The sequence below is a fragment of the Dermacentor variabilis genome, unplaced genomic scaffold (assembly GCF_050947875.1).
Source record: "Dermacentor variabilis isolate Ectoservices unplaced genomic scaffold, ASM5094787v1 scaffold_13, whole genome shotgun sequence".
Taxonomy (NCBI): Eukaryota; Metazoa; Arthropoda; class Arachnida; order Ixodida; family Ixodidae; genus Dermacentor; species Dermacentor variabilis.
In genome coordinates, this window is record NW_027460291.1 from 24,728,979 (window position 1) to 24,745,965 (window position 16,987).

Below are 16,987 nucleotides of genomic sequence, written 5' to 3' on the forward strand. Positions count from 1 at the left end.
AGTAGGTGACTGCCTCTCTTCCATGTACTTCTTTCACGTCATCTTGGGTAACTAGGTATGTGCCACTGGGAGTGTGCCGATCCACGATCTAGAACGATCCCTTAAACTTAACTTATGCCGGCTGCAATCGATCCCACGCCACAAGGATTCCTCAACCTCAGAAAACTGGCGCATGAGCAGGCTGCGCCACTTATGCATGTGGAATGCGCCGGTCCTCAATGAACCTCTTTGATGTCAACACTTTAGCGAGCAACGCCATAAATGCATTGGGTATCCGATACTCTGTCGGTGCTGGTCTTCAATAAAGCACTTTGAGCCTTCTGAGGTCACTGGGTACGTGCCAGTAGGTGACTGCCTCTCTTCCATGTACGTCTTTCACGTCATCTTGGGTAACTAGGTATGTGCCACTGGGAGTGTGCCGATCCACGATTACTAAAACGATCCCTTAAACTTAACTTATGCCGGCTGGAATCGATCCCACGCCACAGGGATTCCTCAACCTCAGAAAACTGGCGCATTAGCAGGCTGCGCCACATATGCATGTGGAATGTGCCGGTCCTCAATGAACCTCTTTGATGCCAACACTTTAGCGAGCTACGCCATAAACGCATTGGGTATCCGACACTCTGTCGGTGCTGGTCTTCAATAAAGCACTTTGAGCCTACTTAGGTCACTGGGTGTGTGCCAGTAGGTGACTGCCTCTCTTCCATGTACGTCTTTCACGTCATCTTGGGTAACTAGGTATGTGCCACTGGGAGTGTGCCGATCCACGATGACTAAAACGATCCCTTAATTAAACTTAACTTATGCCGGCTGGAATCGATCCCACGCCACAAGGATTCTTCAACCTCAGAAGACTGGCGCATTAGAAGGCTGCGCCACATATGCTTGTGGCGTGTGCCGGTCCTGAATCAACCTCTTTGATGCGAACATATTAGCGAGCTACGCCATAAATGCATTGGGTATCCGATACTCTGTCGGTGCTGGTCTTCAATAAAGCGCTTTCAGCCTTCTTAGGTCACTGGGTATGTGCCAGTAGGTGACTGCCTCTCTTCCATGTACGTCTTTCACATCATCTTGGGTAACTAGGTATGTGCCACTGGGAGTGTGCCTATCCAAGATTACTAAAACGATCCCTTAAACTTAACTTATGCTGGCTGGAATCGATCCCACGCCACAACGATTCCTCAACCTCAGAAAACTGGCGCATGAGCAGGCTGCGCCACATATGCATGTGGAATGTGCCGGTCCTCAATGAACCTCTTTGATGCCAACACTTTAGCGAGCTACGACATAAATGCATTGGGTATCCGACACTCTGTCGGTACTGGTCTTCAAAAAAGCAATTTGAGCCTTCTTAGGTCACTGGGTATGTGCCAGTAGGTGACTGCCTCTCTTCCATGTACGTTTTTCACGTCATCTTGGGTAACTAGGTATGTGCCACTGGGAGTGTGCCGATCCACGATTACTAAAACGATCCCTTAAACTCAACTTATGCCGGCTGGAATCGATCCCACGCCACAGGGATTCCTCAACCTCAGAAAACTGGCGCATTAGCAGGCTGTGCCACATATGCATGTGGAATGGGCCGGTCCTCAATGAACCTCTTTGATGCCAACACTTTAGCGAGCTACGCCATAAATGCATTGGGTATCCGATACTCTGTCGGTGCTGGTCTTCAATAAAGCACTTTGAGCCTTCTTAGGTCACTGGGTGTGTGCCAGTAGGTGAGTGCCTCTCTTCCATGTACGTCTTTCACGTCATCTTGGGTAACTAGGTATGTGCCACTGGGAGTCTCCCGATCCACGATGACTAAAAACGATACCTTAAACTTAACTTACGTTGGCTGGAATCGATCCCAAGCCACAAGGATTCCTCAACCTCAGAAAACTGGCGCATTAGTAGGCTGCGCCACATATGCTTGTGGAGTGTGCCGGTCCTCAATGAACCTCTTTGAGGCGAACACTTTAGCGAGTTTCGCCATAAATGCATTGGGTATCCGATACTCTGTCGGTGCTGGTCTTCAATAAAGCACTTTGAGCCTTCTTAGGTCACTGGGTATGTGCCAGTAGGTGAGTGCCTCTCTTCCATGTATGTCTTTCACGTCATCTTGGGTAACTAGGTATGTGCCATTGGGAGTCTCCCGATCCACGATGACTAAAACGATCCCTTGAACTTAACTTGTGTTGGCTGGAATCGATCCTAGGCCACAAGGATTCCTCAACCTCAGAAAACTGGCGCATGAGCAGGCTGTGCCACATATGCATGTGGAATGTGCCGGTCCTCAATGAACCTCTTTGATGCCAACACTTTAGCGAGCTACGCCATAAATGCATTGGGTATCCGACACTCTGTCGGTGCTGGTCTTAAATAAAGCACTTTGAGCCTACTTAGGTCACTGGGTGTGTGCCAGTAGGTGACTGCCTCTCTTCCATGTACGTCTTTCACGTCATCTTGGGTAACTAGGTATGTGCCACTGGGAGTCTCCCGATCCACGATGACTAAAACGATCCCTTAAACTTAACTTATGTTGGCTGGAATCGATCCTAGGCCACAAGGATTCCTCAACCTCAGAAAACTGGCGCATGAGCAGGCTGCGCCACATATGCATGTGGAATGTGCCGGTCCTCAATGAACCTCTTTGATGCCAACACTTTAGCGAGCTACGCCATAAATGCATTGGGTATCCGACACTCTGTCGGTGCTGGTGTTCAATAAAGCACTTTGAGCCTACTTAGGTCACTGGGTGTGTGCCAGTAGGTGACTGCCTCTCTTCCATGTACGTCTTTCACATCATCTTGGGTAACTAGGTATGTGCCACTGGGAGTGTGCCTATCCAAGATTACTAAAACGATCCCTTAAACTTAACTTATGCTGGCTGGAATCGATCCCACGCCACAAGGATTCCTCAACCTCAGAAAACTGGCGCATTAGCAGGCTGCGCCACATATGCATGTGGAATGTGCCGGTCCTCAATGAACCTCTTTGATGCCAACATTTTAGCAAGCTACGCCGTAAATGCATTGGGTATGTGATACTCTGTCGGTGCTGCTCTTCAATAAAGCACTTTGAGCCTACTTAGGTCACTGGGTGTGTGCCAGTAGGTGACTGCCTCTCTTCCATGTACGTCTTTCACGTAATCTTGGGTAACTAGGTATGTGCCACTGGGAGTGTGCCGCTCCACGGTGACTAAAACGATCCCTTGAACTTAACTTATGCCGGCTGGAATCGATCCCACGCCACAAGGATTCCTCAACCTCAGAAAACTGGCGCATTAGCAGGCTGCGCCACATATGCATGTGGAATGTGCCGGTCCTCAATGAACCTCTTTGATGCCAACACTTTAGCGAGCTACGCCATAAATGCATTGGGTATCCGACACTCTGTCGGTGCTGGTGTTCAATAAAGCACTTTGAGCCTACTTAGGTCACTGGGTGTGTGCCAGTAGGTGACTGCCTCTCTTCCATGTACGTCTTTCACATCATCTTGGGTAACTAGGTATGTGCCACTGGGAGTGTGCCTATCCAAGATTACTAAAACGATCCCTTAAACTTAACTTATGCTGGCTGGAATCGATCCCACGCCACAAGGATTCCTCAACCTCAGAAAACTGGCGCATTAGCAGGCTGCGCCACATATGCATGTGGAATGTGCCGGTCCTCAATGAACCTCTTTGATGCCAACATTTTAGCAAGCTACGCCGTAAATGCATTGGGTATGTGATACTCTGTCGGTGCTGCTCTTCAATAAAGCACTTTGAGCCTACTTAGGTCACTGGGTGTGTGCCAGTAGGTGACTGCCTCTCTTCCATGTACGTCTTTCACGTCATCTTGGGTAACTAGGTATGTGCCACTGGGAGTGTGCCGATCCACGATGACTAAAACGATCCCTTAATTAAACTTAACTTATGCCGGCTGGAATCGATCCCACGCCACAAGGATTCTTCAACCTCAGAAGACTGGCGCATTAGAAGGCTGCGCCACATATGCTTGTGGCGTGTGCCGGTCCTGAATCAACCTCTTTGATGCGAACATATTAGCGAGCTACGCCATAAATGCATTGGGTATCCGATACTCTGTCGGTGCTGGTCTTCAATAAAGCGCTTTCAGCCTTCTTAGGTCACTGGGTATGTGCCAGTAGGTGACTGCCTCTCTTCCATGTACGTCTTTCACATCATCTTGGGTAACTAGGTATGTGCCACTGGGAGTGTGCCTATCCAAGATTACTAAAACGATCCCTTAAACTTAACTTATGCTGGCTGGAATCGATCCCACGCCACAACGATTCCTCAACCTCAGAAAACTGGCGCATGAGCAGGCTGCGCCACATATGCATGTGGAATGTGCCGGTCCTCAATGAACCTCTTTGATGCCAACACTTTAGCGAGCTACGACATAAATGCATTGGGTATCCGACACTCTGTCGGTACTGGTCTTCAAAAAAGCAATTTGAGCCTTCTTAGGTCACTGGGTATGTGCCAGTAGGTGACTGCCTCTCTTCCATGTACGTTTTTCACGTCATCTTGGGTAACTAGGTATGTGCCACTGGGAGTGTGCCGATCCACGATTACTAAAACGATCCCTTAAACTCAACTTATGCCGGCTGGAATCGATCCCACGCCACAGGGATTCCTCAACCTCAGAAAACTGGCGCATTAGCAGGCTGTGCCACATATGCATGTGGAATGGGCCGGTCCTCAATGAACCTCTTTGATGCCAACACTTTAGCGAGCTACGCCATAAATGCATTGGGTATCCGATACTCTGTCGGTGCTGGTCTTCAATAAAGCACTTTGAGCCTTCTTAGGTCACTGGGTGTGTGCCAGTAGGTGAGTGCCTCTCTTCCATGTACGTCTTTCACGTCATCTTGGGTAACTAGGTATGTGCCACTGGGAGTCTCCCGATCCACGATGACTAAAAACGATACCTTAAACTTAACTTACGTTGGCTGGAATCGATCCCAAGCCACAAGGATTCCTCAACCTCAGAAAACTGGCGCATTAGTAGGCTGCGCCACATATGCTTGTGGAGTGTGCCGGTCCTCAATGAACCTCTTTGAGGCGAACACTTTAGCGAGTTTCGCCATAAATGCATTGGGTATCCGATACTCTGTCGGTGCTGGTCTTCAATAAAGCACTTTGAGCCTTCTTAGGTCACTGGGTATGTGCCAGTAGGTGAGTGCCTCTCTTCCATGTATGTCTTTCACGTCATCTTGGGTAACTAGGTATGTGCCATTGGGAGTCTCCCGATCCACGATGACTAAAACGATCCCTTGAACTTAACTTGTGTTGGCTGGAATCGATCCTAGGCCACAAGGATTCCTCAACCTCAGAAAACTGGCGCATGAGCAGGCTGTGCCACATATGCATGTGGAATGTGCCGGTCCTCAATGAACCTCTTTGATGCCAACACTTTAGCGAGCTACGCCATAAATGCATTGGGTATCCGACACTCTGTCGGTGCTGGTCTTAAATAAAGCACTTTGAGCCTACTTAGGTCACTGGGTGTGTGCCAGTAGGTGACTGCCTCTCTTCCATGTACGTCTTTCACGTCATCTTGGGTAACTAGGTATGTGCCACTGGGAGTCTCCCGATCCACGATGACTAAAACGATCCCTTAAACTTAACTTATGTTGGCTGGAATCGATCCTAGGCCACAAGGATTCCTCAACCTCAGAAAACTGGCGCATGAGCAGGCTGCGCCACATATGCATGTGGAATGTGCCGGTCCTCAATGAACCTCTTTGATGCCAACACTTTAGCGAGCTACGCCATAAATGCATTGGGTATCCGACACTCTGTCGGTGCTGGTGTTCAATAAAGCACTTTGAGCCTACTTAGGTCACTGGGTGTGTGCCAGTAGGTGACTGCCTCTCTTCCATGTACGTCTTTCACATCATCTTGGGTAACTAGGTATGTGCCACTGGGAGTGTGCCTATCCAAGATTACTAAAACGATCCCTTAAACTTAACTTATGCTGGCTGGAATCGATCCCACGCCACAAGGATTCCTCAACCTCAGAAAACTGGCGCATTAGCAGGCTGCGCCACATATGCATGTGGAATGTGCCGGTCCTCAATGAACCTCTTTGATGCCAACATTTTAGCAAGCTACGCCGTAAATGCATTGGGTATGTGATACTCTGTCGGTGCTGCTCTTCAATAAAGCACTTTGAGCCTACTTAGGTCACTGGGTGTGTGCCAGTAGGTGACTGCCTCTCTTCCATGTACGTCTTTCACGTAATCTTGGGTAACTAGGTATGTGCCACTGGGAGTGTGCCGCTCCACGGTGACTAAAACGATCCCTTGAACTTAACTTATGCCGGCTGGAATCGATCCCACGCCACAAGGATTCCTCAACCTCAGAAAACTGGCGCATTAGCAGGCTGCGCCACATATGCATGTGGAATGTGCCGGTCCTCAATGAACCTCTTTGATGCCAACACTTTAGCAAGCTACGCCATAAATGCATTGGGTATCCGATACTCTGTCGGTGCTGGTCTTCAATAAAGCACTTTGAGCCTTCTTAGGTCACTGGGTATGTGCCAGTAGGTGAGTGCCTCTCTTCCATGTACGTCTTTCACGTCATCTTGGGTAACTAGGTATGTGCCACTGGGAGTCTCCCGATCCACGATGACTAAAACGATCCCTTAAACTTAACTTAAGTTGGCTGGAATCGATCCCAGGCCACAAGGATTCCTCAACCTCAGAAAACTGGCGCATGAGCAGGCTGCGCCAGATATGCATGTGGAATGTGCCGGTCCTCAATGAACCTCTTTGATGCCAACACTTTAGCGAGCTACGCCATAATTGCATTGGGTATCCGACACTCTGTCGGTGCTGGTCTTCAATAAAGCAGTTTGAGCCTGCTTAGGTCACTGGGTGTGTGCCAGTAGGTGACTGCCTCCCTTCCATGTACGTCTTTCACGTCATCTTGGGCAACTAGGTATGTGCCACTGGGAGTGTGCCGATCCACGATTACTAAAACGATCCCTTAAACTTAACTTATGCCGGCTGGAATCGATCCCACGCCACAGGGATTCCTCAACCTCAGAAAACTGGCGCATTACCAGGCTGTGCCACATATGCATGTGGAATGTGCCGGTCCTCAATGAACCTCTTTGATGCCAACACTTTAGCGAGCTACGCCATAAATGCATTGGATATCCGATACTATGTCGGTGCTGGTCTTCAATAAAGCACTTTGAGCCTACTTAGGTCACTGGGTGTGTGCCAGTAGGTGAGTGCCTCTCTTCCATGTACGTCTTTCACGTCATCTTGTGTAACTAGGTATATGCCACTGGGATTGTGCCGATCCACGATACTAAAACGATCCCTTAATTAAACTTAACTTATGCCGGCTGGAATCGATCCCACGCCACAGGGATTCCTCAACCTCAGAAAACTGGCGCATTAGCAGGCTGTGCCACATATGCATGTGGAATGGGCCGGTCCTCAATGAACCTCTTTGATGCCAACACTTTAGCGAGCTACGCCATAAATGCATTGGGTATCCGACACTCTGTCGGTGCTGGTCTTAAATAAAGCACTTTGAGCCTACTTAGGTCACTGGGTGTGTGCCAGTAGGTGACTGCCTCTCTTCCATGTACGTCTTTCACGTCATCTTGGGTAACTAGCTATGTGCCACTGGGAGTGTGCCGATCCACGATGACTAGAACGATCCCTTAAACTTAACTTATGCCGGCTGGAATCGATCCCACGCCACAAGGATTCCTCAACCTCAGAAAACTGGCGCATGAGCAGGCTGCGCCACTTATGCATGTGGAATGCGCCGGTCCTCAATGAACCTCTTTGATGTCAACACTTTAGCGAGCAACGCCATAAATGCATTGGGTATCCGATACTCTGTCGGTGCTGGTCTTCAGTAAAGCACTTTGAGCCTTCTTAGGTCACTGGGTATGTGCCAGTAGGTGACTGCCTCTCTTCCATGTACGTCTTTCACGTCATCTTGGGTAACTAGGTATGTGCCACTGGGAGTGTGCCGATCCACGATGACTAAAACGACCCCTTAATTAAACTTAACTTATGCCGGCTGGAATCGATCCCAAGCCACAAGGATTCCTCAACCTCAGAAAACTGGCGCATTAGTAGGCTGCGCCACATATGCTTGTGGAGTGTGCCGGTCCTCAATGAACCTCTTTGAGGCGAACACTTTAGAGAGTTTCGCCATAAATGCATTGGGTATCCGATACTCTGTCGGTGCTGGTCTTCAATAAAGCACTTTGAGCCTTCTTAGGTCACTGGGTATGTGCCAGTAGGTGAGTGCCTCTCTTCCATGTATGTCTTTCACGTCATCTTGGGTAACTAGGTATGTGCCACTGGGAGTGTGCCGATCCACGATTACTAAAACGATCCCTTAAACTTAACTTATGCCGGCTGGAATCGATCCCACGCCACAGGGATTCCTGAACCTCAGAAAACTGGCGCATTAGCAGGCTGCGCCACATATGCATGTGGAATGTGCCGGTCCTCAATTAAGCTCTTTGATGTCAACACTTTAGCGAGCTACGCCATCAATGCATTGGGTATCCGATACTCTGTCGGTGCTGGTCTTCAATAAAGCACTTTGAGCCTACTTAGGTCACTGGGTGTGTGCCAGTAGGTGAGTGTCTCTCTTCCATGTACGTCTTTCACGTCATCTTGGGTAACTAGGTATGTGCCACTGGGAGTGTGCCGATCCACGATGACTAAAACGATCCCTTAAACTTAACTTATGTTGGCTGGAATCGATCCTAGGCCACAAGGATTCCTCAACCTCAGAAAACTGGCGCATGAGCAGGCTGCGCCACATATGCATGTGGAATGTGCCGGTCCTCAATGAACCTCTTTGATGCCAACACTTTAGCGAGCTACACCATAAATGCATTGGGTATCCGACACTCTGTCGGTGCTGGTCTTCAATAAAGCACTTTGAGCCTACTTAGGTCACTGGGTGTGTGCCAGTAGGTGACTGCCTCTCTTCCATGTACGTCTTTCACATCATCTTGGGTAACTAGGTATGTGCCACTGGGAGTGTGCCTATCCAAGATTACTAAAACGATCCCTTAAACTTAACTTATGCTGGCTGGAATCGATCCCACGCCACAAGGATTCCTCAACCTCAGAAAACTGGCGCATTAGCAGGCTGTGCCACATATGCATGTGGAATGTGCCGGTCCTCAATGAACCTCTTTGATGCCAACACTTTAGCGAGCTACGCCATAAGTGCGTTGGATATCCGATACTATGTCGGTGCTGGTCTTCAATAAAGCACTTTGAGCCTACTTAGGTCACTGGGTGTGTGCCAGTAGGTGAGTGCCTCTCTTCCATGTACGTCTTTCACATCATCTTGGGTAACTAGGTATATGCCACTGGGATTGTGCCGATCCACGATACTAAAACGATCCCTTAATTAAACTTAACTTATGCCGGCTGGAATCGATCCCACGCCACAAGGATTCTTCAACCTCAGAAAACTGGCGCATTAGTAGGCTGCGCCACATATGCTTGTGGAGTGTGCCGGTCCTCAATGAACCTCTTTGATGCGAACACTTTAGCGAGTTTCGCCATAAATGCATTGGGTATCCGATACTCTGTCGGTGCTGGTCTTCAATAAAGCACTTTGAGCCTTCTTAGGTCACTGGGTATGTGCCAGTAGGTGAGTGCCTCTCTTCCATGTATGTCTTTCACGTCATCTTGGGTAACTAGGTATGTGCCACTGGGAGTCTCCCGATCCACGATGACTAAAACGATCCCTTAAACTTAACTTATGTTGGCTGGAATCGATCCTAGGCCACAAGGATTCCTCAACCTCAGAAAACTGGCGCATGAGCAGGCTGTGCCACATATGCATGTGGAATGTGCCGGTCCTCAATGAACCTCTTTGATGCCAACACTTTAGCGAGCTACGCCATAAATGCATTGGGTATCCGACACTCTGTCGGTGCTGGTCTTAAATAAAGCACTTTGAGCCTACTTAGGTCACTGGGTATGTGCCAGTAGGTGACTGCCTCTCTTCCATGTACGTCTTTCACGTCATCTTGGGTAACTAGGTATGTGCCACTGGGAGTGTGCCGATCCACGATGACTAGAACGATCCCTTAAACTTAACTTATGCCGGCTGGAATCGATCCCACGCCACAAGGATTCCTCAACCTCAGAAAGCTGGCGCATGAGCAGGCTGCGCCACTTATGCATGTGGAATGCGCCGGTCCTCAATGAACCTCTTTGATGCCAACACTTTAGCGAGCAACGCCATAAATGCATTGGGTATCCGATACTCTGTCGGTGCTGGTCTTCAATAAAGCACTTTGAGCCTTCTTAGGTCACTGGGTATGTGCCAGTAGGTGAGTGCCTCTCCTCCATGTACGTCTTTCACGTCATCTTGGGTAACTAGGTATGTGCCACATGGAGTCTGCCGATCCAGGATGACTAAAACGATCCCTTAAACTTAACCTATGCCGGCTGGAATCAATCCCACGCCACAAGGATTTCTCAACCTCAGAAAACTGGCGCATTAGCAGGCTGCGCCACATATGCATGTGGAATGTGCCGGTCCTCAATGAACCTCTTTGATGCCAACACTTTAGCAAGCTACGCCATAAATGCATTGGGTATCCGATACTCTGTCGGTGCTGGTCTTCAATAAAGCACTTTGAGCCTTCTTAGGTCACTGGGTATGTGCCAGTAGGTGAGTGCCTCTCTTCCATGTACGTCTTTCACGTCATCTTGGGTAACTAGGTATGTGCCACTGGGAGTCTCCCGATCCACGATGACTAAAACGATCCCTTAAACTTAACTTAAGTTGGCTGGAATCGATCCCAGGCCACAAGGATTCCTCAACCTCAGAAAACTGGCGCATGAGCAGGCTGCGCCAGATATGCATGTGGAATGTGCCGGTCCTCAATGAACCTCTTTGATGCCAACACTTTAGCGAGCTACGCCATAATTGCATTGGGTATCCGACACTCTGTCGGTGCTGGTCTTCAATAAAGCAGTTTGAGCCTGCTTAGGTCACTGGGTGTGTGCCAGTAGGTGACTGCCTCCCTTCCATGTACGTCTTTCACGTCATCTTGGGCAACTAGGTATGTGCCACTGGGAGTGTGCCGAACCACGATTACTAAAACGATCCCTTAAACTTAACTTATGCCGGCTGGAATCGATCCCACGCCACAGGGATTCCTCAACCTCAGAAAACTGGCGCATTACCAGGCTGTGCCACATATGCATGTGGAATGTGCCGGTCCTCAATGAACCTCTTTGATGCCAACACTTTAGCGAGCTACGCCATAAATGCATTGGATATCCGATACTATGTCGGTGCTGGTCTTCAATAAAGCACTTTGAGCCTACTTAGGTCACTGGGTGTGTGCCAGTAGGTGAGTGCCTCTCTTCCATGTACGTCTTTCACGTCATCTTGTGTAACTAGGTATATGCCACTGGGATTGTGCCGATCCACGATACTAAAACGATCCCTTAATTAAACTTAACTTATGCCGGCTGGAATCGATCCCACGCCACAGGGATTCCTCAACCTCAGAAAACTGGCGCATTAGCAGGCTGTGCCACATATGCATGTGGAATGGGCCGGTCCTCAATGAACCTCTTTGATGCCAACACTTTAGCGAGCTACGCCATAAATGCATTGGGTATCCGACACTCTGTCGGTGCTGGTCTTAAATAAAGCACTTTGAGCCTACTTAGGTCACTGGGTGTGTGCCAGTAGGTGACTGCCTCTCTTCCATGTACGTCTTTCACGTCATCTTGGGTAACTAGCTATGTGCCACTGGGAGTGTGCCGATCCACGATGACTAGAACGATCCCTTAAACTTAACTTATGCCGGCTGGAATCGATCCCACGCCACAAGGATTCCTCAACCTCAGAAAACTGGCGCATGAGCAGGCTGCGCCACTTATGCATGTGGAATGCGCCGGTCCTCAATGAACCTCTTTGATGTCAACACTTTAGCGAGCAACGCCATAAATGCATTGGGTATCCGATACTCTGTCGGTGCTGGTCTTCAATAAAGCACTTTGAGCCTTCTTAGGTCACTGGGTATGTGCCAGTAGGTGACTGCGTCTCTTCCATGTACGTCTTTCACGTCATCTTGGGTAACTAGGTATGTGCCACTGGGAGTGTGCCGATCCACGATGACTAAAACGACCCCTTAATTAAACTTAACTTATGCCGGCTGGAATCGATCCCAAGCCACAAGGATTCCTCAACCTCAGAAAACTGGCGCATTAGTAGGCTGCGCCACATATGCTTGTGGAGTGTGCCGGTCCTCAATGAACCTCTTTGATGCCAACATTTTAGCAAGCTACGCCGTAAATGCATTGGGTATGTGATACTCTGTCGGTGCTGCTCTTCAATAAAGCACTTTGAGCCTACTTAGGTCACTGGGTGTGTGCCAGTAGGTGACTGCCTCTCTTCCATGTACGTCTTTCACGTAATCTTGGGTAACTAGGTATGTGCCACTGGGAGTGTGCCGCTCCACGGTGACTAAAACGACCCCTTGAACTTAACTTATGCCGGCTGGAATCGATCCCACGCCACAAGGATTCCTCAACCTCAGAAAACTGGCGCATTAGCAGGCTGCGCCACATATGCATGTGGAATGTGCCGGTCCTCAATGAACCTCTTTGATGCCAACACTTTAGCAAGCTACGCCATAAATGCATTGGGTATCCGATACTCTGTCGGTGCTGGTCTTCAATAAAGCACTTTGAGCCTTCATAGGTCACTGGGTATGTGCCAGTAGGTGAGTGCCTCTCTTCCATGTACGTCTTTCACGTCATCTTGGGTAACTAGGTATGTGCCACTGGGAGTCTCCCGATCCACGATGACTAAAACGATCCCTTAAACTTAACTTAAGTTGGCTGGAATCGATCCCAGGCCACAAGGATTCTTCAACCTCAGAAAACTGGCGCATGAGCAGGCTGCGCCAGATATGCATGCGGAGTGTGCCGGTCCTCAATGAACCTCTTTGATGCGAACACTTTAGCGAGTTTCGCCATAAATGCATTGGGTATCCGATACTCTGTCGGTGCTGGTCTTCAATAAAGCACTTTGAGCCTTCTTAGGTCACTGGGTATGTGCCAGTAGGTGAGTGCCTCTCTTCCATGTATGTCTTTCACGTCATCTTGGGTAACTAGGTATGTGCCACTGGGAGTCTCCCGATCCACGATGACTAAAACGATCCCTTAAACTTAACTTATGTTGGCTGGAATCGATCCTAGGCCACAAGGATTCCTCAACCTCAGAAAACTGGCGCATGAGCAGGCTGTGCCACATATGCATGTGGAATGTGCCGGTCCTCAATGAACCTCTTTGATGCCAACACTTTAGCGAGCTACGCCATAAATGCATTGGGTATCCGACACTCTGTCGGTGCTGGTCTTAAATAAAGCACTTTGAGCCTACTTAGGTCACTGGGTATGTGCCAGTAGGTGACTGCCTCTCTTCCATGTACGTCTTTCACGTCATCTTGGGTAACTAGGTATGTGCCACTGGGAGTGTGCCGATCCACGATGACTAGAACGATCCCTTAAACTTAACTTATGCCGGCTGGAATCGATCCCACGCCACAAGGATTCCTCAACCTCAGAAAGCTGGCGCATGAGCAGGCTGCGCCACTTATGCATGTGGAATGCGCCGGTCCTCAATGAACCTCTTTGATGCCAACACTTTAGCGAGCAACGCCATAAATGCATTGGGTATCCGATACTCTGTCGGTGCTGGTCTTCAATAAAGCACTTTGAGCCTTCTTAGGTCACTGGGTATGTGCCAGTAGGTGAGTGCCTCTCCTCCATGTACGTCTTTCACGTCATCTTGGGTAACTAGGTATGTGCCACATGGAGTCTGCCGATCCAGGATGACTAAAACGATCCCTTAAACTTAACCTATGCCGGCTGGAATCAATCCCACGCCACAAGGATTTCTCAACCTCAGAAAACTGGCGCATTAGCAGGCTGCGCCACATATGCATGTGGAATGTGCCGGTCCTCAATGAACCTCTTTGATGCCAACACTTTAGCAAGCTACGCCATAAATGCATTGGGTATCCGATACTCTGTCGGTGCTGGTCTTCAATAAAGCACTTTGAGCCTTCTTAGGTCACTGGGTATGTGCCAGTAGGTGAGTGCCTCTCTTCCATGTACGTCTTTCACGTCATCTTGGGTAACTAGGTATGTGCCACTGGGAGTCTCCCGATCCACGATGACTAAAACGATCCCTTAAACTTAACTTAAGTTGGCTGGAATCGATCCCAGGCCACAAGGATTCCTCAACCTCAGAAAACTGGCGCATGAGCAGGCTGCGCCAGATATGCATGTGGAATGTGCCGGTCCTCAATGAACCTCTTTGATGCCAACACTTTAGCGAGCTACGCCATAATTGCATTGGGTATCCGACACTCTGTCGGTGCTGGTCTTCAATAAAGCAGTTTGAGCCTGCTTAGGTCACTGGGTGTGTGCCAGTAGGTGACTGCCTCCCTTCCATGTACGTCTTTCACGTCATCTTGGGCAACTAGGTATGTGCCACTGGGAGTGTGCCGATCCACGATTACTAAAACGATCCCTTAAACTTAACTTATGCCGGCTGGAATCGATCCCACGCCACAGGGATTCCTCAACCTCAGAAAACTGGCGCATTACCAGGCTGTGCCACATATGCATGTGGAATGTGCCGGTCCTCAATGAACCTCTTTGATGCCAACACTTTAGCGAGCTACGCCATAAATGCATTGGATATCCGATACTATGTCGGTGCTGGTCTTCAATAAAGCACTTTGAGCCTACTTAGGTCACTGGGTGTGTGCCAGTAGGTGAGTGCCTCTCTTCCATGTACGTCTTTCACGTCATCTTGTGTAACTAGGTATATGCCACTGGGATTGTGCCGATCCACGATACTAAAACGATCCCTTAATTAAACTTAACTTATGCCGGCTGGAATCGATCCCACGCCACAGGGATTCCTCAACCTCAGAAAACTGGCGCATTAGCAGGCTGTGCCACATATGCATGTGGAATGGGCCGGTCCTCAATGAACCTCTTTGATGCCAACACTTTAGCGAGCTACGCCATAAATGCATTGGGTATCCGACACTCTGTCGGTGCTGGTCTTAAATAAAGCACTTTGAGCCTACTTAGGTCACTGGGTGTGTGCCAGTAGGTGACTGCCTCTCTTCCATGTACGTCTTTCACGTCATCTTGGGTAACTAGCTATGTGCCACTGGGAGTGTGCCGATCCACGATGACTAGAACGATCCCTTAAACTTAACTTATGCCGGCTGGAATCGATCCCACGCCACAAGGATTCCTCAACCTCAGAAAACTGGCGCATGAGCAGGCTGCGCCACTTATGCATGTGGAATGCGCCGGTCCTCAATGAACCTCTTTGATGTCAACACTTTAGCGAGCAACGCCATAAATGCATTGGGTATCCGATACTCTGTCGGTGCTGGTCTTCAATAAAGCACTTTGAGCCTTCTTAGGTCACTGGGTATGTGCCAGTAGGTGACTGCGTCTCTTCCATGTACGTCTTTCACGTCATCTTGGGTAACTAGGTATGTGCCACTGGGAGTGTGCCGATCCACGATGACTAAAACGACCCCTTAATTAAACTTAACTTATGCCGGCTGGAATCGATCCCAAGCCACAAGGATTCCTCAACCTCAGAAAACTGGCGCATTAGTAGGCTGCGCCACATATGCTTGTGGAGTGTGCCGGTCCTCAATGAACCTCTTTGATGCCAACATTTTAGCAAGCTACGCCGTAAATGCATTGGGTATGTGATACTCTGTCGGTGCTGCTCTTCAATAAAGCACTTTGAGCCTACTTAGGTCACTGGGTGTGTGCCAGTAGGTGACTGCCTCTCTTCCATGTACGTCTTTCACGTAATCTTGGGTAACTAGGTATGTGCCACTGGGAGTGTGCCGCTCCACGGTGACTAAAACGACCCCTTGAACTTAACTTATGCCGGCTGGAATCGATCCCACGCCACAAGGATTCCTCAACCTCAGAAAACTGGCGCATTAGCAGGCTGCGCCACATATGCATGTGGAATGTGCCGGTCCTCAATGAACCTCTTTGATGCCAACACTTTAGCAAGCTACGCCATAAATGCATTGGGTATCCGATACTCTGTCGGTGCTGGTCTTCAATAAAGCACTTTGAGCCTTCATAGGTCACTGGGTATGTGCCAGTAGGTGAGTGCCTCTCTTCCATGTACGTCTTTCACGTCATCTTGGGTAACTAGGTATGTGCCACTGGGAGTCTCCCGATCCACGATGACTAAAACGATCCCTTAAACTTAACTTAAGTTGGCTGGAATCGATCCCAGGCCACAAGGATTCTTCAACCTCAGAAAACTGGCGCATGAGCAGGCTGCGCCAGATATGCATGCGGAATGTGCCGGTCCTCAATGAACCTCTTTGATGCCAACACTTTAGCGAGCTACGCCATAATTGCATTGGGTATCCGACACTCTGTCGGTGCTGGTCTTCAATAAAGCAGTTTGAGCCTGCTTAGGTCACTGGGTGTGTGCCAGTAGGTGACTGCCTCCCTTCCATGTACGTCTTTCACGTCATCTTGGGCAACTAGGTATGTGCCACTGGGAGTGTGCCGATCCACGATTACTAAAACGATCCCTTAAACTTAACTTATGCCGGCTGGAATCGATCCCACGCCACAGGGATTCCTCAACCTCAGAAAACTGGCGCATTACCAGGCTGTGCCACATATGCATGTGGAATGTGCCGGTCCTCAATGAACCTCTTTGATGCCAACACTTTAGCGAGCTACGCCATAAATGCATTGGATATCCGATACTATGTCGGTGCTGGTCTTCAATAAAGCACTTTGAGCCTACTTAGGTCACTGGGTGTGTGCCAGTAGGTGAGTGCCTCTCTTCCATGTACGTCTTTCACGTCATCTTGGGTAACTAGGTATATGCCACTGGGATTGTGCCGATCCACGATACTAAAACGAT